General features: G+C 44.1%; 1 long non-coding RNA gene across 1 annotated transcript in view; it reads left to right on the top strand.

Moving 5' to 3' along the window:
- LOC112943465 overlaps positions 1-19692 on the top strand; it is a 184481-nt gene extending 164789 nt beyond the window's left edge. Inside the window, exon 4 of the long non-coding RNA XR_003248594.1 lies at positions 19463-19692. This is a non-coding gene — a long non-coding RNA (uncharacterized LOC112943465). The remainder of the gene's footprint in view (positions 1-19462) is intronic.
- The last annotated feature ends 4856 nt before the right edge of the window (positions 19693-24548 follow it).

Here is a 24548-nt window from a genome sequence, read left to right as displayed (position 1 = left end):
TGGGGAAGGAGTTGTGCCTCTGCGTCCGCTTTGCCTCTGACGCCGGCTTTCCGCGTGGTGTTGCAGGCAGCGTGGCCACGTGCTTGGAGCCTCTCGTGCCATTTCTAGGTGCCAAGAGCCCCATCAAGGCTGATCAAGGGCCCTGAGCCCTTGAGGGAACGGGGAGCTCTCGCTTGCGGGGTCGCAGGTGGGAGCTGCCGGGGGCTGCCGGGCTGCAGCCTGCAGCGCCGCTGCTGCAGCTCCTGGTTCCCGTGCAAACCCTCCTGAGGCGTCGCTCCCTGGAGCAAACGCCTGCCCGGCTGCTCTGCGATGGGCGTTTGTTGCTGCCCCGCTGCGGCACCAGAGCACGTTTGCAGTGTCTCCCTGGCAGCTCAGAACCTCGTCCCGGGCATCTGCCCCGACACCGAGAGCCTCGTCCAACTGCCCGGTGCCTCCGCCGGCCTCTGTTTTCCTCCCGTGCAGTCGGGATGCAGGTTCCTCACGGTGTATGGTGCTCGGGACATTTGCCGATGGAATGTAACCACTTAAAACTGTTTGGTTTGTCACTTTTGGATTTGCTACATAAGGCTCTGTTAATACAAACGGGCCTGTTTATGATATTCATCAGACAGTGGAAGAAATTCCTCTGATGTCTGTATAATGCAGCGAGCAGACTCCCTGATTATTAACATACTGATTGTGTGCTCTTATTTCAGATGTTAGCTCAGCACTGGGGAAGGAGAGCCGGGGGAATAAGAAATGCAAGGCGCATGACATGCTTGGGATTTGGTCTGTGAAGCTGGAAAAAATATTTACACAGTTAGATCGTGTTTTTATGTCATTCTTTCCTTTTATGTAATATTTGGAGAAGCTGCTGAATTTTCGGTTCTTACCCGAATCAAGCCACACCTCTGAGCGCTGGAACCACCGCTGGAGGGGAGGGAACGTGGCGCCCTCCTTGGTTAATGCCCCAGGGCTGCCCTCCGGTGGGGCTGCCCCCTTTCCTGCCCCCCGGCACTGACCCGGGCACTCGGCGCTGCAGCGGGGACGCTGCGCGCCGCGCCAGGCGCTCCCACGGGCACCACTGCTCCGTGCCCGCTTGGCACCGCACCTCTCCCGCTCCGCGCAGCCCGGCGGCAGATCTGGGAAGGCCGTGGCCTGAGGGCTCCTGCGCCGCTTGGTCACCCATGGAAAGGGTTCCTAGGACTCAAGTTGCAGCGTGTGGGATCTGCTCTGGCCGTAAATAACTCGGGTGGGCATCAGTTGCTGCATCCTGTCACCGGTTATTGACCACTTCACAAGGCTTCCGTTTATTACAAGGGCATTTTTGATGCCTTAGTCATAGAAAATGCAGCGGATACTTTGTGCCTTACTCAGTGTTTTCGTCCCATGGGTATTAGGTCTTTGAATTTGCTGTTACTTTTGAGAAGGAGCTTTCGCTTTGGGTTAGTTTGCAAGGCCACCCTGGAGGTGCCCTGCGCGGGCCGAAGCGCCCTGGATGCGCCATGAACAAGCATTAATGTGGAAATTCAGCATCCGACTGGAGCTTGTCCTGGTGCCCAACAATGAGTCATTGTCCTTTTTCTCCTTTTAGCCCAGAACAGATTCAGAAGCTGTGAGACAGTTTCCTGCAGATAAGAGATAAATCGAAGGGAAACCTGGCAAAAAGATGATGGTCAAGCTGCAAGATATCATTTCCTCCAAAGCCCCTACATACTAATTAACCATTCCAAGCATATTTTCAGCAGCATTTAGGGATTTCCTCATCAAAATAAACTTCCTCCCGTGTTATCTTCATTTTTGACATCCGGCGGTGAAGTCTGATATAAGAATCAGGGTTAAAAACTCCTAATATTAGGGGGTGTGCCCGTGTGTATGTGTATATATGCGCACATGCACGCGCACGCACACGATTGAAGCTTTGCCAATGTTGCTTTGGAATTTCAGTGCCTCATCCAAAGTCCTCTGTAGTCAGCAAGAGATTTTCTGTTAACTTCAATAGTAGCAGGATCGAGCCCCTATCCTTCCGCATCCAGATTTTTTCATTTATGCCTTATGACTTGTTTATAACAAGCTGCAGATGGGCTTGAGTCATAAAGTTCGGAGTATTCGGATCAGAGGTTTTGCTTTGGGCCCATCCCTTTAATGTACTCCTTCTTCCAGACCTGCCTTTTAAAAGGAAAATATTGTCATAATGAAAGTGCGTGTGTAATAAACAAACTTCTCATTTCCTTCCCCTTGAGTTTTTCCTCTTTTTGAAGCCGATTTCTTAACTGGACAATTAGTTTTAGGACTGCCGCAGAATGCAGACTTGTCATACCTGATTTGCAATCTTTTCTATTTCAAGTGCTATCAATTATTTTCTAACTAGATGCTCCTGTGGGATCAGCTGTCACTAAGAGCAAATTTGAACACAATGGGTTGCTTCCTATTTCCAAAGGAATCTGAAGACTGTCAAGCCTTGACAGGCAGCTCCAGTTTTAAGATGAAGCAGATAAGGTGGGTTTCCCTGTGAGGCGCTTTTGAACACGGGCAGATAAAGGAAGTATTGTTTCTGAAGAGGGGATGCCATTTATAGTGTAAATTCACTCTTACTGAGAACAAACTGCACTTGCTTTAAACACACAAATACATTTGCCCTGCAAGAGGTAATAAAATACCTCTGAGTGTCTGCAAATATTTCTGCAGGCCCAGCTCTTAACAAATTTGAGGGATATATTTTTTTTAAAGAGAGATTGAATAAACTAAATTTAGGAAGAAGAAAAAATAAAGAAAAAAGATCTGTAGGTGGCATAATGGAACTGGTGTGGGGATCAAATCCCCAAGTTGCTCATTTTGTAACCAGGCTCACTGAAAGTCAGTTGTGAGTTAAATTTATCTAGCCTTGATTTCCTAGATGTCTCATATACTGTATGCTCTGGTTGTTACTTATGTATGTTACAAAGATCAAATGTTATTTTAGGTGTATCATAACCTAACACGAGTGATATGTGTGAGGACTTCAGGTACCTTTTTTTTTTGTCTAAGGTAATTGGAACTTTATTTTGTTCCAAACCAGCTTTGTTCCAGGGTAGGTGGGTACTCTTGGATCACTCCTTTGTGCACAGAAATGCAGGAGTATCATTAAAACTGTCCTTAAAAAAGCAATAACAACAATAATTCTGAGAGAGGTGTCGCATGGGTGCTGCAAAGGTGTGAGGTGCTGCAGCTGTGCAGAGCAGAGGCGCCTCCCGTTGCTGCCACCTGGCCCTGGTGACTCTCCCGTTTGGCTCCGTGGGCCACTCAGCTGCTTGCTGGCCCGGCCACCACGGGGGCCACCACGGGGCCGACTTTGCAGCTCCGCACCAAAACGTGAGTTATTCACGTGGCTGATGGAACAACCCTTGGCGTCAAGAGGTGCCACTCGCTCCAGCCTCCGCGTTTGCCTCCAGAGCCTGAGGGGCTGTGGAGGAGACCCCGAGCCCCCGGGCACGCGTGTGAAACCTGGATGAGAGGGAGAATAATCCCTGCTGCTTTTTCCTTTGCCTAAAACCTGAGCCAGGCCTAACAGGGAGATGCAAAAGGAGAATGTGGTGGTTTGGATTTGTAGTTTGCAGACAGGGTAGAATTCTAAACTTAGATACAAATTTTGAAGATTGTCAGTTAAGGACAATATGAAGAAAAAAACTGGTTTTCTTCCTTTCATTTGGGAAAACACCAAGGACTTTTAAACAGTAAATGGCCTGGTGGCGGAGCTGCCACCACTTTGCAGTGTCCCCTGAGTGGGTCAAAAGGAAGGGTCTTGTTCATGCACTCCACCAAATGGAGAGAAGCAGGGCTAGCTCAGCTTGCAAACTGGTAGGGCTCCATTGCCTCTCTTTCACAATCACCAAATTAGAATCAGGTGTTAATTAGCACTTGTGTTTGGCGAGCTTGGTTTATTGAGAACATTTGCCTTTTGATTATTTTGGCTGTGAAACCTGGTTTGCATTGATACAGTCATTAGAATACCCTCTTTTAAGGCTTCCAAATGCTGCAGTTAAGTGTGAATACCATATCTTCTGCATACCAGCCAGGATCTGAGCAGTTAGGACAAGTCTAGTAGATAACAGTAAGTGTTCGTTATTGTTATTATTATCACCATCATTTTAGCCATATAACAAAAGCAACCATCCTATCTGCTCATCTGTTATAATATTTGTCCCTTTTAATATTTAAGTGATTGTGTTATCTTTAAATCATACTAGGTGTTTTTACTGAGGTTCCAAATGAAAATGTAAGTATTCTATGTCTAGGGACTCGACTGTGTATATCTAAGCTGTAGCTCTAGTCATTTATTAAACAAATAAAATCCTGGCTTTTACCTATGACTGTCTCTGGAAATCAAACAGAGGAGACAAAAAGAAATTGTGAAAAAAGCATCTGCCAGAACTGCTACCTATTCTGAAGGCATCTACCTAGTCATGAACAGGGTGCTCGCTCGATTTCCTTGAAACTGCTCATGGGGCTGACCTTGCACGTTCCTCTGCACCGCAGTAGCTTCACAGCAGCCCAGATGTGTCAGAGACCTTGTCTGTATATTTTTGTCATGTGCATAATTTGAAAGAATTTACCGAGACCTTACAGTGCACATTTTAATTAACTATTTTGATTTCTACTGATGAATGTGAGGGTACGAGAGTAAATTATCTGGGTATTTTATTTGCCGTTAAAGAAAAGCTTGTTTCTGGTGGATGTGATGCTGGGTAATAATTTAGCGTAGTCAGGTTCTTGCTACCGCTAGGAGTGAACGGCAAACACTGCAGTAAAATTAATAGCACTTTTACTTGAAAAACTAGCACACATCTGCTGTTTTTATGCTTTGCTGGTGCTTTTGATGGTGGCAGGAAAGTTTTTCAGTAACGTCCTTCTCCCTGGGCAGGGCTTTGCTGGGAGCAGCCCAGAGCCTGGCTGCAAAGCTGCCCTGAGCTGCGCTGTGCGGCTCCAGCCCCTCTGCTTGTTTGGGGCAGGACTCGCTGCCAGAAGGCAATAAGCTCTCCCAGGAAGGATGGATGTGTCTCCTTTTCCCTTTCTCCCTGCTCCAGCGCTGATCCACAGCAGCCGGGGCCTGTGTGGGGGGCAGCCGTGCAGGGCCCAGCCCGCAGCCTAAGTCACCAGCAGGGCCTGGCAGCTGATCCGGGGGAACGATGCTGCAAAAACGGCATGTGTGCACTGAGCACTGAGGCAAATACATCTGCAGCCTTTTTTCTGTTTTTTCCCCTGAAGAAATCAAGCTGATGTAACAGCACAACGCGGTCTCCTTACCGTGTAAATCACAGGGCGGAAAGCTGGGGACGTTAGTTAAAGAAAAGTAAGGAAAGCTCAAGATTTGCTCAAGTAATTTCCCATTTTTACTCCATCTGAAATCTTGCAGATGGCAGGAAGGAATAGAAAAGGAAGCTATAACCTTCCAGCATCCAAGGGTGAGACAATTCTCTTCTCACCAGATGAACAATTTTTAAGCCACCAAAAACTTCGAACTGCAACAGAACCACTCGGACACAGAGCGGGTTTGAAGCTCATGCCAGACGTTATCCCCCTGTCCTGCCAGTTGAAAATAGATGAATAATGCAGCTCACCACTTGTCATGCTTAAGGACACAGTCTGATTTTGAGCCTGACAGATTTCTTCAGCCTGCGACTAGGAGTTTCCTATTTCTTATTCTAACTACAGCTTTGATGTGAGAGTGGGAAAGAACAAACTAGGATATTTTATGTAATCGTTGGCTAATCGCACAGGATTCATCTTTATCTGAAGTCTGTGGTCAGAGTTTTTGGCTTATTTTGTTCTAGCCTTCTAGGATCATGTTGTATTTTTGGAAGATTTTTTTTTTTCTCCCACAATTTGCTTTTTTTTTTTTTTTTTTTTTTTTTTTTTTTTTTTCCCTCCCCGCTGTGCCATCCAAAATGTACCATCTACATACAAATATAGGGAGGGAGGCTCCACCCTGCTGTGCTTGGAGGCTGCAGGAGCCTCGTGCGCCTTGCGCTCTCCCCACCACGGCCCGGGCTTGGCTGCAGGATGCTCCTGACTCCCGGAAAATTCCCTCGCTGTCGGTTTGCGTGCCCGGGCACCATCAGCTGCAGATTTATTGAACTTTCTTCATTAACTTTGTTACTAGACTTTGCTGTTAGGGGATTTTAATCCCTTAGCCACCTTTAACGAGCCCTGATCCACAGGGCCAGTGTTTCCCCATACACAGATCTTTAATCTTGAATGATGCAGCCTGAAGGTGAAGTGCAAGGCAAGAGGACTCCGTGGCGTTTTGGTGCAGGACAGGGGCTTGAAAGATGCTTCACGGCCAACTGTAACATAGACAGTCATATAACAACTCAGCGCTGAGCAGGTAACGGGTTAGCAACCTGAATGAGTAAAGTCCTGCTGAAGATGGCAGGGTCCTAATTGCCGTGGATGCCAAGTCCTTGGCCTGCATTGCTGGGATGTGGGTTAAAGTGAGCGCTTATTATTTTCTGAAATATGGAATGCATTTGCTCTTGGAACACATGTCCTTTTTATGCCCCTTGGTTCATGAGCGGGTTGCAAAGCTACAAATTTGCTATAAAATTCCTTTTAAGGTGAGCGCTGCTAGAAATTTGTAGAATAATGGAAGCCCTTTCATCCTTAGTATTTAAACATGCAATTTGCTTTAACGGGGTCTGATCAGCCATTAAAACCCGCTCTGTATTTTATGTGTTTAACCAAAACCATACCGCGCGGAGCAGAGCGCCCGCCGGGCCGCCTCAGCCTCCAGCCGGGCCCTGCGGGGCCCCCGGCCTCCGAGGGGACAGCGGCCCCACGGGAGCTGCGGCGCCGGGCACGGCGCTGCCCGCGGGAGCTGCGGCGCCGGCGCTCTGGGCCAAGCTCCGAGGGCCGCCTCTGCCAGCTGCCTTAGATCACCGAGTCCTTAAGGCTGGAAGGGACCTCTGGAGGTCATCTAGTCCGGTCACCTGGAGCGCCTGGCACAGGGCTGCATCCAAGCGGGTTCTGAAGACCTCCAGAGAAGGAGGCTCCACAACCTCTGGGCAGCCTCTTCCAGGGCTCTGTCACGCTCACTGTTAAGAATGTTTTCCTTAAGTTCCTATGGAACTTTTGGTGCTTCAGTTTGTGGCCGTTTCCTCTAGTTCTAAGTTCGCCTTCCAAGGAGCAAGTATTTGCCGCGGGAGCCTTCCGCTTCCTGCTCCCATGGGCATTTGAGGAGCTTCCCTCCGAGTGGAAATGTTTGGTGGGGCTCCCGGAATACGAATTGCAGCCACAGGGAAGGATTGAAGTCGGGAAAGGGCAGAGGCGGCTGTAGCCGCTCAGAGGCGTTTGCAGGGCGCCGCTTGTGTCTGCTCCAAGCAAGGAAGTCTGGAGGGCTCCAGGTTCCCTCTGAAAGACGTGCAGCCGAATGAAGGCTGGCCACCTCTTTCCTTTTTAAAGCAAGAGTGCTTAGCCATAGAACTGCACATTTTGCCAGTTTTTAAGTGAAGAAGAAAGAGTAATCTTTCATATAGTCCTGTCTGTGTACTCAGAGAGTTTTGTGCTCTTGAACTCAGCAGGCATCAAGCAACAAGGAAGAATATGTTGGCTTGCAGTTCAAAGGCCTTTCCATAGGCAATACGTAGCCCCAAGGCTCACTCGGGTAGCTTTCCTGCAGGTCACTCTGCCCAGTGTTTGCTCTGCCTTTGTGTTTGTCCTTAGCTCTTCGTTGCTTTCTCTATTTTCATTTTTTTACGTGTATGGGTTGGAGGCACTATAGTTTCAACTGGGCAGAGCCCATCAAGTTATTTACAGAGTAACGGGAAGACATCGTAAACATAAGAATTAGTGGGAAACCAAAAGAGGAGTTTGTAAGGGGACTGAAGATACTTTGCAGGCGTTTTCAGACTTGGAACTAAGAACTGATAAGTAATTTGATGTCTCCAACATTTTAATAGGATTTTTTTGCCCTCTGCTATGAATAACATTGTAGAATTATTTTATTTAATGTATTTTTTTTTTAGTTTGGAAGTACACAAATCCAAAACCCAGTTTTTATTCTAAAAACTCCGTTCCATGTGATACACTTGCCTCATCAGAGCTGCAGTATCAAAACAAAGAGGTTTTAAAGAATTGGGGATTTTTGGGGGGAAAAAAAAAAAAAAAAAAAAACCACCAAAGCCAGGAGATTCATTTGGGTAGTATTCTCATTCTTTTGAGTAATGGATGCCATTAAGCAGATTTAAATTGTTTTTCTTCTATGAAATGTTGTGACACTCTGAAACTCAATGCTTTCCTCTCAATTCTGTGAATATAGCCAGGACAGCCACTTACTGAGCCCTTATAATTTCTAAGATAATAATAAAGCAATTTCCTAATTCTATTGATATGTGTATATATGTATACACATATATACATATGCACACACATATATGTTGAATGTTAAGGATCTGTGTAACCAGTTTTAAGAGAATATTTTACTATGGTTGCCATGAAAAATAGCACATACCATATTTGTCTTGTTCTTTTTTCAAAGCTCAAATCTTTTGGCTGGCCAAGTGAACCCAAGTCCTCTAAAATATTCTGTGATCTTTCTAATAGGATACACTGATGTCTGCTGGAAAACAGATGTGATCAACTGCAGTCATCTGTGAAGCAAAATGCAGCATGTTTTTCAGGAGAGCTTATCAGTACCTTTACCTTCTTACCAAAACATGAATGTGATGCGTAAAAAAGGCAGTTGGCGTTTCACGGAAAGGAGGAAATTCCCTCGTAGCCAATGCCAGGGAAGGTGCAACGTTGTCGCCCAAACGGCCTGCAGTTTGGAGGCAGCTCTCGTCGCTGTGCTGTGCGCCCGCTGGGCTGCAGCGGGACTGCTGTGTGAGCAGAGCGGGTCCCAGCTGTGTGGGTCGCAGCCACTTTGGGGCTTCGTGTGTAGTTTAGAGCTAGGGAACCTGCACAAGGGCTGAGGATCCGCAGAGGAAACCGTCTGCTCCTCCGCTTTCCCCGCCATGGGAGGCGAGCAGAAACCCGGAGCCCCCGGATCGCGTAGCCCCTGCGTCACAGCCAGGTGGGAGCAGCGGCCAGGCCTTGCACCGGCTTGGGAAGTTGTGGAAATCGCGACCACAGCAAGAGATGCTGCTGGAGAGGACTGGGTTAGTGTGAGACTGGGCGGCCAAAGCCACCCCGTGCCCTGGCCCGGAAGAGGCAGGAAACCGAGGCCTCCAGGTAGATCAGGCAGGAAGGTAAATGTCACCTTGTTATGTAACCTATTGTTTGTGACTTTTAGCTGCAGTTTAACCACGGGTTTTGCAAAGCCAGGGGGATTTTTGGAAAGCAAAACTTTCCCTTTAAAAGGGATGGTGGAATCAGGAGCAGAGATCTACAGATGCCTGGGAAGTAGATCTGTGTTTGAGCAGCTTCCTTGTTCGTGGGGCCTTCAGGACTGGTGAGGAAGGGGGAGTACTGCCCGTGGTATCGGCTCTCATTAATGGAGGCTTTGGTACTTCCAAGAAGTTGAGAGTTTTGTCTTGGTTCCAACCCCTTAGAGCCTGGATGGGCTAAAATAATCTGAGGCTTTGGCAATCCATGGAGCCAGGCTTGGGCCTCGCCTCTGCTTTTTATGTAAATGGCAGAAATTTCCCACCCAAGGGCCATCCTCTTGTGCTTGCAGCTGCTTCTCTTGGAAGCACAACGTCTTCCATCAGCTGCTCCTTATCTCGGAGCAGGGCAGCTTGAAGGAGCCCTCCTGCCTCCGGTGGCCTCACAGTGGGTCGGGAGGACTCCTGGAGAGCCGGGAGAGCCGCGGGGGTAGGTCAGTCCCTGGGGGAGAGCTGCAATTCCATTCAATAATGAAACTGAAATCAGTATTGAAATATCAGTTGAAATCAATTGAAATCATTTTCAAAAATGAAATTTAAATCAAAGGGCCTGTAAGAATTTGACTTTGGCCCATCATTTGTGTATGTTTCAAAGCTCATTTGGAGTACGTTCAGAGTAGTAACAACAAAATACTAGAATAGTGTTGTAACTTTTTGGAGGACACATGCTCCCGGTTTCTATGAAAACTGCTCTGCAGCCAGCTGCTTCTGCAGCTGACTTCTGCTTATTGAGCCAAGTCCGTATCTCTCAGTAGACCAGAGGGAATGTGTCTATTCTGGTTCCTGAGAAACAAAGCGGACAAGAGCTATTTCTAGTGGCCTTTCAGGTCCAGTGTGGGTGGCTGCGAATCAAAGTTCTCTCTTTCAAAACTGAACCTAAAGATATGAATTTTGAACCAAACTCACAGAGTCGCTGCCCTTTGCCCAGGAGGGGAGGAGGCTGCCACAGTCTGACATGAAACAAACGTCTGACCCTCTTGAAATGAGAATATTATCTTGGAAAAAAGGAAAAGCAGAAAAAAAGAAAATACACATATACAAACATACCCCCCCCCCAAAAAAAAAAAAAAAAAAAAGGATTTAAATATTAGAGGGCAGTAAGATCTTCTAGGAAAAAATGTCCTGACTTGCTTTCTTCAAGACATGTAGACTTCTGGCAAACTCAGAAACACAAAAAAAAGCTGTCAGCTTGGGCCAACAATAAAATAAAAGCAATAAAAAAAAAAAATGCTAATAGATATGTGGAAAGCTCTGTCTCTTGCATGCTCGCGCTCTCTCTCTCGCGCGCGCGCTCTCTCTCTCTCTCTCTCTCTCTCTCTCTCCTTTTTTTTTTATTTTTTTCCCTTTTACAAAGTATACAAGAAAATCCGGCCTGTGTATGTGAAAAATGTGAAAATGATACAGAGGAGGAGGGAAAGAGAAGGCAGGGAAGAAGGTTAAAGACTTTCAAAACTAGATGCTTAGTTCTAGGTCTCTAAATCCATATTTTGTATACAAACGGCCCTCTTTCTTTAGAGTGGTACCTCTATCTCAGAACTTCAAGGTTAAATTTCTCTTTTTATGATGTTGTGCTACAGAGTTCTGTATTCAGTGATGGGAAGCACCTATAAACCATTTCTGTTTCGAATGGCTTTGTGAATCCTTGCTCACTTGAAATAAGATCTGAAAAGGTTTGTCCTCACCATTAGAGGATGAAGGAGTAGAAGGTGCGTTCTCTTTCTAAGTCAGTCTACTGATGAACACTGATATGTATTTTTAATGCTAAAAGCAATGCTGCCTTCCAGTTTTAAAGCATTTTACAAATATATACAACCCGTGAAGGAAGAGGGGGGACTGGAGGCATTTCATTTTATATCAAAGACCAGCCATTCATAAATTGCCACACAATGGAAGTCGCATGCAGGGGTAGCGCCTTGGCTTATTGGGAACCATAGCATTTCATGAACATGTAGAGCTGGGCATAAAGTGCTGCTCTTGGGAGTCTGCATCACCAAGTATTTGCTCACTTAAACCCCAGGGTAGTGGAGAAATTTTCATGGAGCTTATAGTGATTTATAATGGGAAGCATAGGCTTTTTCATAGACATTGTTCTCACTGACAGTGTAAAGAAAGAGAGCACTAAATCTCTTCTCATCATAACTAATGATTAAGTCAGCAGCTTTTTTGGCGAATACAGAATGCCCTTATACAAAAACAAAGTATTCTATTGTGATGTATTACATTTAAAAAACCCATAAGTATCCCATAAGGCTATTGCAATATTTTTAACTAGATCTTCCCTCTTTGTCACCATATTGAAATAAATGGAATGTGTCAGACTGAGTAATGCTCTTTCAATAACTTTTTAGGAGCTCGCTTAGATGTTTGGCAAAATATAAAGAATCGAGGAAAACTTTCTCAGGATCCTCTATGGCCTGAATGAAAGATTGGTCCATTAAGGAGAAAAGCTTATGCTGATGCTGACACTAATAAATGGGGCAGAGAAAGATATTTCTGCTTAGTTTGGGCTACCTAGCTCCAAGTTTGCTGCCTCAAGTTGCCCTGTGAAATGAATTAGCCAGCGGCGATGATTCATTGCGTTGCAGAGTTCTCATCAATATAATGGGAAAATCAGTTTTGTGTGAACGCTCAAACGCAAAGCCACCCTCGAGTATGAGAGTCAAAGGGCCAGCAGTTGCTGAGAAATGAGCTTCTGTGCACCTGCCGTTGGGACCTGCGTTTGACCTGCGGCGTTAGCAATGCCTCCTCCTCCTCCTCCTCCTCCTCCTCCGCAGGGCTCGTCCCGCGTGTTGAGCTGCGTGTAACGTCACGCGTTGTTTGGAGGCAGATACTGTGGTGGTGGTGGCGGTGTGAGGCTCATCCTTCTCCGCTGCTCTCGTTTCAGATGTGATCTCAGCCCTCCAGGCATCACCGGGGCCAGGCTCTTAGTCTCCGTTTTGACTCCTGAGGAGAAGTTTTAAAAGGAGAACTTTCAGTTAGATCCATCTTGGATCTTAAATCCCTCTTTTGGGAAGCATAAATATGTGCTCTTTTATAAGTGAGTTGCTTTAAAATATTCTATACATCCAAGCACAAAAAAAAAAAAAGTTCCTTAGTGTCCCTCAGATGGTTAGAGTAAAAGAAGTTAGAGTAAAAATAATGGGCAATAGAAAACAATTGTTTTTAACCATGAAACTGTAGCTCGGTAGCGGCCTTTAGGACTGCATTTATCTCCATGTTTGCAAATGCAATATTTTAATACCATCCATCTTTCGCTCTTTAGAACTAACTCTCCTGAAACATTTTCTCTTCTGAAATGTTTAGAAATCTTGCCTAGCAAGCACCTATCTCTGTAATACAGCCTTTTTTGAATATTATATCTGTAATCGTAGCCACAATTTACCAAAGTTACAGTTGGGTAAAGTGGGTCCTCCGAGACTTAAGAATCCTGCAGCTTTCTTTTTCATTTCCTTTTTCTTTCCTCCTTTGCCTCACAAAGGTCCCAGTCAAGAGTAGGATGGGAGGAAATCCCATTAGAGTCCAATAATGCTACTTTTTTTCCAGAGGGAGTCACTAGAAAGTAATTTATTTCTTCAGCATGCAACTGGAGGTACGCATTTATCAAAGGCTTGTGCATGCTGCTTCTGTGGCCTTCGTTATCCCAGGAACAAGGAACTGAGGTTGTGACCCAAAAAGTCCATTCCCACTGCCAGGCTAACCCTGCTTGTTCCTTCTTTACTCAAACATCAAATAGAGGCCTACAGGACATATAAGGCCATGTTCGTAGCTGGAATTTGTGCAGTATTTATAAGGTATGAAAAGCCACAATTCTGCTGCCTTCCCATATCAGCACCAATAAGACACTACAAGCGAGGGCGACGCTATCAGCTGCATTCCTTCGTCTCCTGATCCATGGGCAGCTCCCATTTTCAGACACGCTTTCCTTTTTTTTTTTTCCTCTCTCTTCTCCTCTATTGTTGTGTCTTTCCCATCACGGGAATTCGCCCTCAAGTTCAGCTCACACACACTTTGGAGATGCGGCGGAGAATTGGCCCTTTGTGAGCGTGTGAGGGATGCTTTCCTTGACCTGTCAAAGAGCATATTTTGCTAGATGGGAAAGCGCGCTGGGCCAGATTCCTCCCCGCTGTAAGTGGGCTCAGGGAAGGGGCCGTAATCAGCGGTGAGCGGGGTTGTCTCTGTCTCCTGCCAGCTCTCCTGAGCAGGCAGCACTCGGTTATTTTAGATGTGTTGGCTGCTCCTACTGCTCTGTGAAGTGAGGGTGGGTGTTCGTCCCGCGCGGTGCAAAGAGGAAGGAAGCCGTGTGTGTGTGTGAGGGCCTGGCGCTGGAGCCCGCCGCTGCTCTTTGCTTAGGTGGGATTCTGCCTTCGCCCGGGCAAACGCCGGCTCCATTCACAGGGAGTTTGCCACGGTAAGGACGAGAGGACAGCCGGGGAACTGTGCTGTTTGGTTTTGGCTGAAGGACAAAGATAACGTTGCATTAAAATACATACTGGAGAAAGCCGTGGCCCGCACAATTAGTGACTATATGCATGCGGCCCCGAACGTGTGCACACGGACACAATTGCACATTAATCTAATCAATACATTCATTTCTTATTAGAACATAATTACACATCCCAGGAGGCTGGAACAGAAAAGTCCCATTAACCCCTCATGCCCTTTTCAGCTTTCCTCTGCCTTTCCATCTAACAGACCTCTGTGTCACTCCACTCATTAGCAGTTACTGTCTATGACATTGTTACATAAATAAGGATGTCGACCTGTCAGAATGGGTCACCCAATTCAAGGGTGATGATAAATATCTGTCCCTCTGAATTAGGCCAAAGACACCAGAGTACAGGACAGCTACTGTTGATTATTGGATAGTTAATGTATAGAGGACAAAAGGTGCTGAGGCCTGGTCACTTTTTGGATCATTAATATGGATTTAGGCCTATTGTTAAAAAAAAAAAAAAAACCCACACACATGCACACGCAAAATCTAGGTTAGCAAGAGCTTGCCCAACTTTCCGTTTGGGACAGGACATGTAGATGGCGGGAGATTTGTGGTTTCAAAGGTGGGGTGTGAGGTGAACCCCGTGGTGCTTTTAGACACGTGAGTGAAATAGTTGGGTGTGAGGCTGGAGACAGTCGGTACTTGTGCATGCGTACAAGGGAACTGTAAGCTAAAGGCCTGCTGGGTGCCTTAGAATAAGCAGAAGTGACTCGAGGAAGTGGAAACCGTAGAGCAGAGAGGCAGTCGGCTCGGAAGCAGCGAGGGAGCTGCTGCTGCTGGGGCCCGTCGCCTGGTGGGTTCCACTGGAAACCGTCCCTTAGGGCCAAGGCTCTTCTGAAAATCTACTCTCTTTTCAAAACATCCTTTTTTTTTACTTAAATTATGAAGAGACTACAGAGTATTTAGTGCCCATTCATTCATTTGGTCTTTGCTGTCTTCTTGCCTTAGTGATGGATTATTCGTTGCAGGTAGCAAGCACCACCTTGCTTTGATTTTAGTAGCAGATAATGTAAAAGTATCAAGCCAGAATGTATCAAGCCTACCCTTCTAAATAAGAAAGAGTTAAGACCCTTTCTCAAATGACTGAGCTCACCAAAAATGCGCCTGCACTACAGGATCAGAGTCTATAAAATCATTGCACATCGCCATTTGTGACAGCAGTTGGTTCTGCATTGAAGGCCCGGTCTGATGGGGAGCTGAGTGCCCTGCAAGGAAGTCGGTCTAAGTACAGGCTGACTTTGCAGCCATCAAAAATCTTGTCCTGCTCATGGTGCTGGAGAGCAGCCTTTGGGATCCGCAGGTTCCCCCTCGCTGGCCGCGCCACCGCGGCGCTGTGAAAGGCTCCTGTGAGCAGAGGCCGTGAGGCCTGGCTTTGGGGAGCGCAGCCACGTCTCTGTGCGGAGCCAGCGGGAGGGAGGCTGGTCAGGTTTAGGGGTGTCTTGTGCTCACCGGGGTCCTCTTTTCATTACACAAGTAAATGGCATTAGAAGGGAACAGGGAGCAGGAAGAAAGTAACCAGAATACTGTTCCATAGAAGACACACTAAAATAACTGATTAAACTGTAAAATCTATTCACCGAGTAAAGCATCTATCTTTATTTTCAAGTTTAAACTCTGCAGTGCAGAGCTGTCGTAACTCCTATGCCAGAAGTCTCTGGATTTCAGTGGTTGAAAACACATTACATGTTTTCAAACTCTATGTGATGAAAAGTGGTCTAGTGCAGATGACAGGAGCCTCTGCAAATATGACAACAACTTTGTAGGAAACTTGACAATACTCTCACGACCTGGGTGTTTTGGAGGGTTGCTGTTCTGGCTGACACCCACGTCTAGTGATACCCGCCAGCCCCTTCAACTGGACTTGAGGGACAAACTCTGGAACTGTCAATGGGGGCGGATTTATATCCTCAGTGGATGAGATACAGGAGGGAGTGTATGATGTATCATGTATGTGAATTATATATATCTTCAGTCTAAATTGATTATCAAAAATGTTTAGAAACGTGCTGTTTTAAAATCGGTATTTTCCTATTCAAAGTGCAGACACACATGCCATTTTATTTTGCTGACTTATGTTGTATTGGTAAGATTTATCTTCCTTCATGAAATCAGTTTATCTTGGGATAAGCTTCATTTTCTTTATTTGAAAAAAGAACAGTCCTTTCCTCTGTGAACTAAGTCCTTCGAGATCTAAACATGGTTGTACAAAAAAAAAAAGTCAAAACATTTGTATTAAAACAACTAAAATTAAGAAGTTTATTGATCTGTGTTTTCCTCAGTGTGTGTTCCCTCCTATGTGTTAAGGCGGGGTTATGAAAGACAAGGTTATTGCATGACCTGGAAGCAAAGAGAGGAAGGAGGAAGGTGATGGTATTACTTCTGTTTCTTAAAGACACAGATTTGTTAGTCCTGCTTGCAATCTTCAGATACCGTCAGGGACCATCATGTGTTCCTGTACAGTGGCAGAAGCTTTTCTAGTCCATGGGAAATCTGTAAGAATCATCATTCAGAAAATACTAGTAAGGTGCATTATTTCTTAGTATTTGGTTATTTCCTCGATATTTTGGAGCACCAGCATGGCCATATTAATTTGACACCATATCAGAAGTCAGGTGGAACCAAGTTAAAATATTTGTTTAAAAATGAAAAAAAAATTTCTTTCCTTTTTAAGGTTGACGGTAAAAAAGCTTGTGCCTATACACGTGCTACATTTATAAAAATAATTCCTAACACCCTCTAAAAGGTCTAATCATAATATCCCAAATATGCGGCCAATATATATGGGATTATTCTGCAGCAGTTAGTTGAGCCTATTGCTGGCAAAGACCTCCGGGATACGATGACATAAATCCACAGCAGCGGCGCTCGCTCCTTGCGGTGCGGCCTCGTGGCCCGCGGGAGCCTCCCGCCACGGAGGCACCTCCGCGGCCTCCTCTCCGCCGGCACTGCCCTGGGCCGGCGGCGCGGCCTTAGCCCGCTCTGCCCTCTGAAGGGCCGTCTGTTTGCTGGAACCGTGCCCCCGGTGCAATGCGTCTTTGTCTCTGGAGTGGTGCGGCCGTTGCACAGTAAGGCCATGATTTACGATCGGCGGATAGCGTGTTTGCAGGAGGCTGGAGGGAGCAGGGCTCGTTAGCCCAGGCTGTCCATCTCCAGGTGCTTTCGCGCCTGCTTTCTGCAATGGACTGTAATAACTGATGGGATTGAGCTCCTTGGAAGGTGGAGCAGCGCTGTGTCTGCGCCTGGGTGAGGCAGACCCAACAGCGGCTACGGAGTAAAACTTTCCAGGAGCATCTAAGGGTACATGTGGGCACGGGCCAAGGTGGGCTGGAAAGATAACTGGGTTGTATACATAACAGAGTGATAGCTGGAGGTGGCGTGGTGCGGTAGCGCGGAGCTCCATGGACATGATTCCCAATCCCGAGGGCTGCTTGAGGTGCAGGCATTTCTTTCCGTGGCCGCTCTGGCTGCGGTGGCCGTGGATGGCGCTCGCCGCAGTCAGCGGCCTCTCCGTGCTGTGGGCCCCGGTGCTGCCGCTCGCGCCGGCCGCTGCAGGACGCGGCCCCAGCAGCACCACAGGCAGGCCTGGGTGCAGCCCGTGGCTAAACCGCTCCGGAAAGAAGCTCTAGGCTCCTCCGGAAATGTTACCCGTTCCTCTGAGGAACCAGGCGCTTTTCGTGAAAGGCAGGAGCTTCTCGAGGCTTTTCCTGTTAGTGCAGCAGGCCTGTCCGAAAGTCACCAGCGGAGATGTGAGCTTTCTCAACAAGGAATTGATGGCCGTGAGGATTAAGTGAACCCCCTTAAAGTGCTTCCTGGCACTAATAGAATCTAATCAAAGCAGAAAAGTCCAAGCAAAGCACAAACCAGAAGAGGGTGCCTGTTCTTGGGTATTCATAACAAATTCTGATGTTTTTGTCTGATAGTTTTAGCAGCAAAAGTCCCTTGCTTGTGTGACTATATATTAATTGCTCTGTAGTGATGTATGTGTGTATGTACTATAGTACTTTCAATGTCCAAGAGTAGCAAACAAAGCCAAATTCCTCTATTATCCACCATGAATTTATCAGCCAGCTCCAGACCAATCAAACTACAAATATTATAATTATTTGTATTGTATTTACATTGAAATTGTTTGTATGAGGAACATGGGACCTAAGCATGGTCAAAACATGATACTGAGGGAGGGAGCAAATTGCATATTGTGCCATAAAAAGTTCACAGTTTTCCTAAATATTGGGACTCCTATGGAACCAGCAAAAGTGTCTGTCATGGCAGCAGCTGACGAATCCTGGCAAAGTAGTGTCACAAACAGAATGACTGTTTTCTCACTTTAGAAAATGTGCATGATAGAGGCAAAGTGGGCCAGAGATCAGAAAATAGGCAAAAAGAGAATGTGGGACATTACCCTTTTCCAGGCTACCTAGCCAAGTTTCAGATGCCTTCAGGGACTGGTTCCACTTACACAGATGACAGGAGAGAATACCTGCACACACTGAGGTATGTGGTTTCCATTGCTGAAGTACAGTTTTATGTGCTCAGACATATGGCCCGTGTCCCCCTGACCCCACCGGGAGCACATTTGCTCAGCTCTGTCATAGCTGGCGTGCAGGTTGGCAGGATTTACATGTTTGGGATGATAGAAAATTTCTGCCCTCTGACCCGTTCTACACCCTTTCTGGTACATAGAGAACCGGGTCCTTTTCCCAGGGTTTGTGGCACACCAGGGACTTAGCACACACACGGCAAAGAGCAAAACTGGCTTCTTAGCCTTGCTTGTCCCCATTCATTTTTATGGAGGTGTCATGCGCGCTTTATCAGCAAGTAGGATGCACACTTAGACTTAACAGTATATATTGCCTATAGTATACCTGTTGCCTTAATAGTATACCCATTGCCTATATTGCCTTGCATCATATTGTATGAGCTTGGCTAGACTGCATTTTATATTAGGTTACCTGTCAGTAACACATTTAAATCTTTTTTTTCCTTTTTCTTTCTGTGTAAGGTGTGCAGCCCCATGCTTAGCATCCTGCTGAATTACCACAGGCATTTTTGAAACAAAAGACAATTTTGAAATAAGAGAAGAACAGCATCATTAATTCAAACTGTGTTAACACTGTGTTCTGGTTTAATTTAGGTACCCTTTCTGTGTAAATACATATATGTATGTGTATCTGCTTACATACTTACCCACACATATATGTGTGAATGCAAATATGTGCACATATATATATGACTAGGACACAGAGCATTGTGTCAGTGTGTTTGTAGAGCATTCTTTAAGATGTTTTAGAATTCACTGTTGATGTGATGTGATGTGTCATTATTGATGACTTATTCGTGTTACACGAGCCCCTACTGAGCCTAACCAAGTGAAGGATCAGTTTATGCTAAGCAGCCTTCAGATGGTTCCTACTCTGATACAAATATTTTAGAAAGGAGACGAAGAAAAACAAATATGTAAGAGTTTCGGAGCAAACTCGTTGTTGCACTCAATTTGCTCTGATAATGGTGAGGTCAGATACGGCCAGGCCTGTGTGTTTCCCTCAAAACTCAGTCTAGGATCCCTCTGAAGTTCCAAAGATGTAAGTTGTGTTTTCTCATTTTTTCTTTTCTTATGTGTCTGCACTTCCAGGTCCTGGAAGAAGCTTCAAGAGGAAGCACCACAGTTTCATCAGGGAAAGCTTGCTGTCCCCAAGAGGGTCTGCAGAAATCATAACGACAGATCCATGCTCCTACAGAACGATGAGAGGTGAAGGGGACAGCCAAATGGAAGAGTTAATAGGAAGAAGGAAAAGTGGAAAATGGCACAGTGCTTGGGAACTTACAGAGAAAGGAAATGACTGATCAGAGAAAATATGGATCTTCTCTGGCTCAGAGTTACAGCATTACTGTCTGCATTTGTCACACCATTGAAAAGTGACCTGCAAGTGATTATTTTTATTGCATTTATACTTTTCATCACTTCTTGATGATTTATAATGAAAGCTTGAAAGAGTTCATAGCTGGATTTTTTTTTTTTTGAATATACTCGTTGTTCTGTATCTCAGGCTTTTTGTATACACACAATTCTTGCCAGCATAACTAAATTAGTTTAGACTGATTTTGAAACATTAGTGAGCACTCCTCCTACAGATGCCCAAACCTTTATCAACATCTAGAGCACACTCTTCAGCAGGTACAGTCATTTTTAGTAGATGCAGCTTATGCCCATAAGAAATGGCCCAACTAGCAAAACTTTTGCTGGCAGACAAGCGCTGAAAATATCAGGAAGGTCAAGATGAGGGAAGGGGGAGAGGGTGGAAATTTACAGGCAATCCTTACATGTGCTAAATAAGAAAAAAAATGGGAAGATTTATTTCTGTACTTCCATTCCCTTTGCAGGTCACCTTTAAAGGGAAATGTATATATATATTAGTTCACGTGTATTACATGTGCGTAGGTTCAGCTGTGATTGTATTTAATGAATAAGATATTTACCATTGAGCTCACATATAAGCATACTGAGCTCACAGAAACAGCTGGAAAAATAACCTAGGTATTCATTATACATAAGTGAAGAAGCAAGCATATATGTGTGTGTGTTTATGTGTGTGCACGTATATAAAACAGCACGTAGTGTTTTATCTGAGAGACAGCCTTCCCAAGGACATGGATGACATGCGTGATAGATTTGAAATGACAGAGTGAGAGGTGAAAATAAAAGATCAAACAGAAAAGTAATCGAAGAGAAAATAAAGAACAAACTGAAAGGAAGTTATGCTGAAAACTGGCTGTGTTCCATTTTACTTAATTCAGATTTCCAGATTAAGACAAACCAATTTTATTATTTCTTTTTTTCTGCTTTTTCATTAAAACCAGATATACCCCTATTCGAGGAGACATTTAAACATGTGCTTATCTTTAAGCATATGAGTATCACGGCAATTTTACTAGGTGTGCAGAAAAGCAACAATCAGTAAGGACACTCGCTTTAGTTAGAAAGACTAGTTGAGAAAATATAATATTACGTATGCGCATGTATGTGTAAATACATATATATATATGGTTAACTGTGTATGTGCAGAAGAGGAAGTCTGTAGCAATACGTATGAGCTAGAAGCTTAAAACTGCGGAAAAGCAATAAGGGAAACATAAGGAGACCAGGCTGATCTGTATCCAGCAGGCTCATTTTAAAATATATTAAGAAGAAAAAACCCAAATGATGCCATTCTTTTTTACTAGCTCAAGATGGTAGAAAAGTAAGGCAAATGGGATAGAACTGGCTTGTATTCCAGAAATATCCGTATCATATAACAAGTATAGTGATCATTAAATGTTTTCTTTTCCAGACGTAATTCAGGAACTCATTAAGCACTAACTACCGAAGTTAGAGTTGAAATCAAAATATCTGAATGCCTGCACGTCAGAACTTTAAAAGAGTATATGGTTTCCTGGACTGCTAGTGCTTGCAGTAGAATTAGCTGGGTATAAGCTTCCAGAGACACTACATGGCAAATGGCATCCTCAGTTCTATTGAGAGGAAGCCGTCAAATAGGTATGTAAAGCATTATTACTTCTGCACTTACTTTTGGTGTAACCTCTACACTTGAAGTCCATCTACACTTGAAGAATCATGTTAAAAATCATGTAGTATTAAGAGAAGAGCTGTAAGAAATTTTAAAGGAGTTTAAATGTGTTCTAGTGAATATTTCCCAGAGATTGCATTCTCTCTAGGCTTTCAGAGAGAGTGATAGGGAGCAGATCACCTCATATGAACGATATGGATCAATGTAGATAATAGATCTTCAATTTCAAAGACAAAATATTTTCAGGATTCTAGGATGGAAAACTGAATCTAAACAATGCTAACTATATGTAAGGCATATTTTGAATAATAGGGACAATTAACCTATAGGATAAAATACTGAAGATGAAGGTGAGTTCTGTAATGCTGCGAATATTGTAATAAAAAAATAGATATGTGAAAGATATGCAGTAGCCTGAGTAAGAATCTGTATAGGAAACTCTAGAGAATACAAGATATTGAGAGTAAGCCCGTGGGATTAACGTACACACTATGTCCTATTTTTTGTTCTCAAGAGCTGACTATCTGAAGTTGCTTCCTGCTCAATATGCTGGTCTTTGTATATCATAAAATAAACTTGACAGTTTTCCTTGTGCCTTGTATTTCAAAGGCACCTGACGAAATCCTAACCAGGGCTTTTGCTGTATTCACAGCAGCACACCTCAGAGTAACAGCTTGTAATCGGAGCTGGAGTTTTCATTGTAGATTTTGGCTTGGATGATCCAGAATGGTTTCCATTTCTCCTATATGAATCTATAAAATTAGCCATATCTTCTTTAATCTAAACCAATGCAAGATCAGTAACAGAAAACAATGTGGCCCTCTATTCTACTCTGGTAAAATAGATGTTGGGTGCTCGTTTCTTTAGTTCCCTGCTTTGATAATACACTCATGCCATTGTTATTTTATAACATGTAGTGTCACACAGAGCCTATTGGTCCGTGAAACACTTCCTGATGGCCCTTGAGAACTGACTGGCGGGCATTTTTTACATGTATAGATTATACCACTTTATTATTGTGGTGTCTTCTGGTTTTTAAGAGTCTGTATTTTGGCAAACAACACTGTGAAGGGGATGTTTTGTTTCAGTACTTTCCGATCCTGATAATGGGATTCTTCCTGGTGATATTTAGCAAAATTCTAGTAAGGCCAGAGATACTTACCCAGAATAGTCATCTTACCTGAGCAGACTTAGAATATCAAAGCTGAGACTGAGACCAGACTGAGGCTGGTCTATATGTACCAGTGCTGGGGAGCTACCAGGAGAAGTCCATTTAATGGCTCTTTTGTTTTTTTTTCTCAACTGCACCATCATTTATTCATGCTAACAATCATGATGTTAAGTTATGCAGAACATCACTGATGTTCTTCCACTTACAAGCTTCAGTGAAGCTGAATGCAGTTTATACTTGGTCAGACTTTCAGTAGCTAATATATTTGTTTCTCCCCTGGGTTAGAAGAGAGAGAGGAGTGAGCCAGAAGCTCATGGTGTCTTTAGATCTGTCGGTCCCTCCCAAAATCTGACAACTTAATCAAGGAATAATTAATGCTTGCTAACTTTCTTGAAGGGAAATGTATTGATTTATAAGCAACTGAAATATATAAATATTATATGGAGATGTCAGAAAAATGAGGACCAGACTATATAGGTAGAGAGCTATATAAGATGGATGTTGCAGGTTTAGTTGCAAGCATTAAAGTATCTAAGTGGGCTTTGGAGAACCTTTTGCAGAATGAAGAAAGAAAAATAACTCTTACAAGAAGATCAGTTTAAAGGAGTAACAGTAGAGAAAATAATTATCATCATTTCATTAGTGACATTTTCATTGTTTACGTAAATTTGAGTTCAAAAGAGAATGTTTATAAAATTAAGAGATTTTCCCTTGGATCTTCACTGTCCAGTTGCTCCTGGGTCACCAGATAACTCAAGGAGCTGCATATGTAGACAGACCACAGCAACTCTATCCCCTATTTTTTTTTCAGAACCTGCTGTCTGTCAAAAAGTCAGAGGAGTTAAAAAAAACCCACAACTCAACAAGCTTAAGGACTCAGTGTAACAATTATAGTTGCCAATTTGGGCTTCTAATTGCCTGGTGTCCTTGGCAAGAGCAAACACAGAGCCATATCATTTGATATCTTGAGCTGTAACCTGCAATAATCCATACCCCTTAATCCTTCATATAGCTGTCACTAAGTCATCACAATTTATTTTAAAATGGTATTCTTTAGTACTAATCTTAGTCCTAATCATTCATATTAATGTTAGCATTAGAGTGAATTAGGGCATTATTTGCCTAATATGTGCCATATGTGACGCTTAAGTACTGGTAAGTAATTGCATATGAGAGAAGACAGCATTAAATGTGTATGACATATACAGTACGAAAAATGGAAGAGACCAATATTAAACTTCTAATAGAAATAACTTCAGCATAACTTTCCCACAGGCATCAGAACTCTGATATTTTTAGCCGATTGAGGCCAATGTATGTTAAGAATAGCATTTGCTGCAGTGGGAAAATACACAATTTCTATTATGGGGCAGTCCGAATAACAACCTACTGATGATACACTGGTATAAAATATGTAATTATCTAGCATGTAAAAGAATAAATCAGATAAACTGTTTACAGTAGGAATTGTGAAAGGACAATGACACATTGTTGTCTTCTCGTGTAGCACGGATAAAGTTTGGCTTCTAAAATTGCAAAATCTAATTCATAGTGTTTATGTGATGCTTCCTGCAAGAGGACTCTGATAAGATTTTTTTATTTCTAATAAATTAAGTTAGATTTAGCTCAGTTCAAATGGGAGATAGACCTGGATAAAATTAGAAGGATGTTAGCTTGGATAACATCTTGTGTTTCTCCACGTTATCCCATTCGACTAAAATTAGACAAAATACTTCTGCTTTCCTACGTAGCTCCTGCTAACTGCAACTTTGCCTCGAGGACCACAAACGAATTGCCATTCACAGAATGCAGAACTCATGGCCATACCGTAAGGGACTTGGAGGGCTGCGCATGCAGAGATATAAATGCTCTGTAGTGGTCATTATTGCAAGAACTCGTAGCCCATCGTATTGATAATTATTAATAATGCAGAGGCCTGAGGCATTGTGTGTCCTCATCTACCATCATATACAGAAATAGTT

This window comes from Nothoprocta perdicaria, unplaced genomic scaffold (assembly GCF_003342845.1).
Source record: "Nothoprocta perdicaria isolate Ctin4 unplaced genomic scaffold, notPer1 scaffold_15, whole genome shotgun sequence".
NCBI lineage: Eukaryota > Metazoa > Chordata > Aves > Tinamiformes > Tinamidae > Nothoprocta > Nothoprocta perdicaria.
Note: the sequence above shows the minus strand (reverse complement) of the source record. Positions and strands in the feature narration are given on the sequence as shown.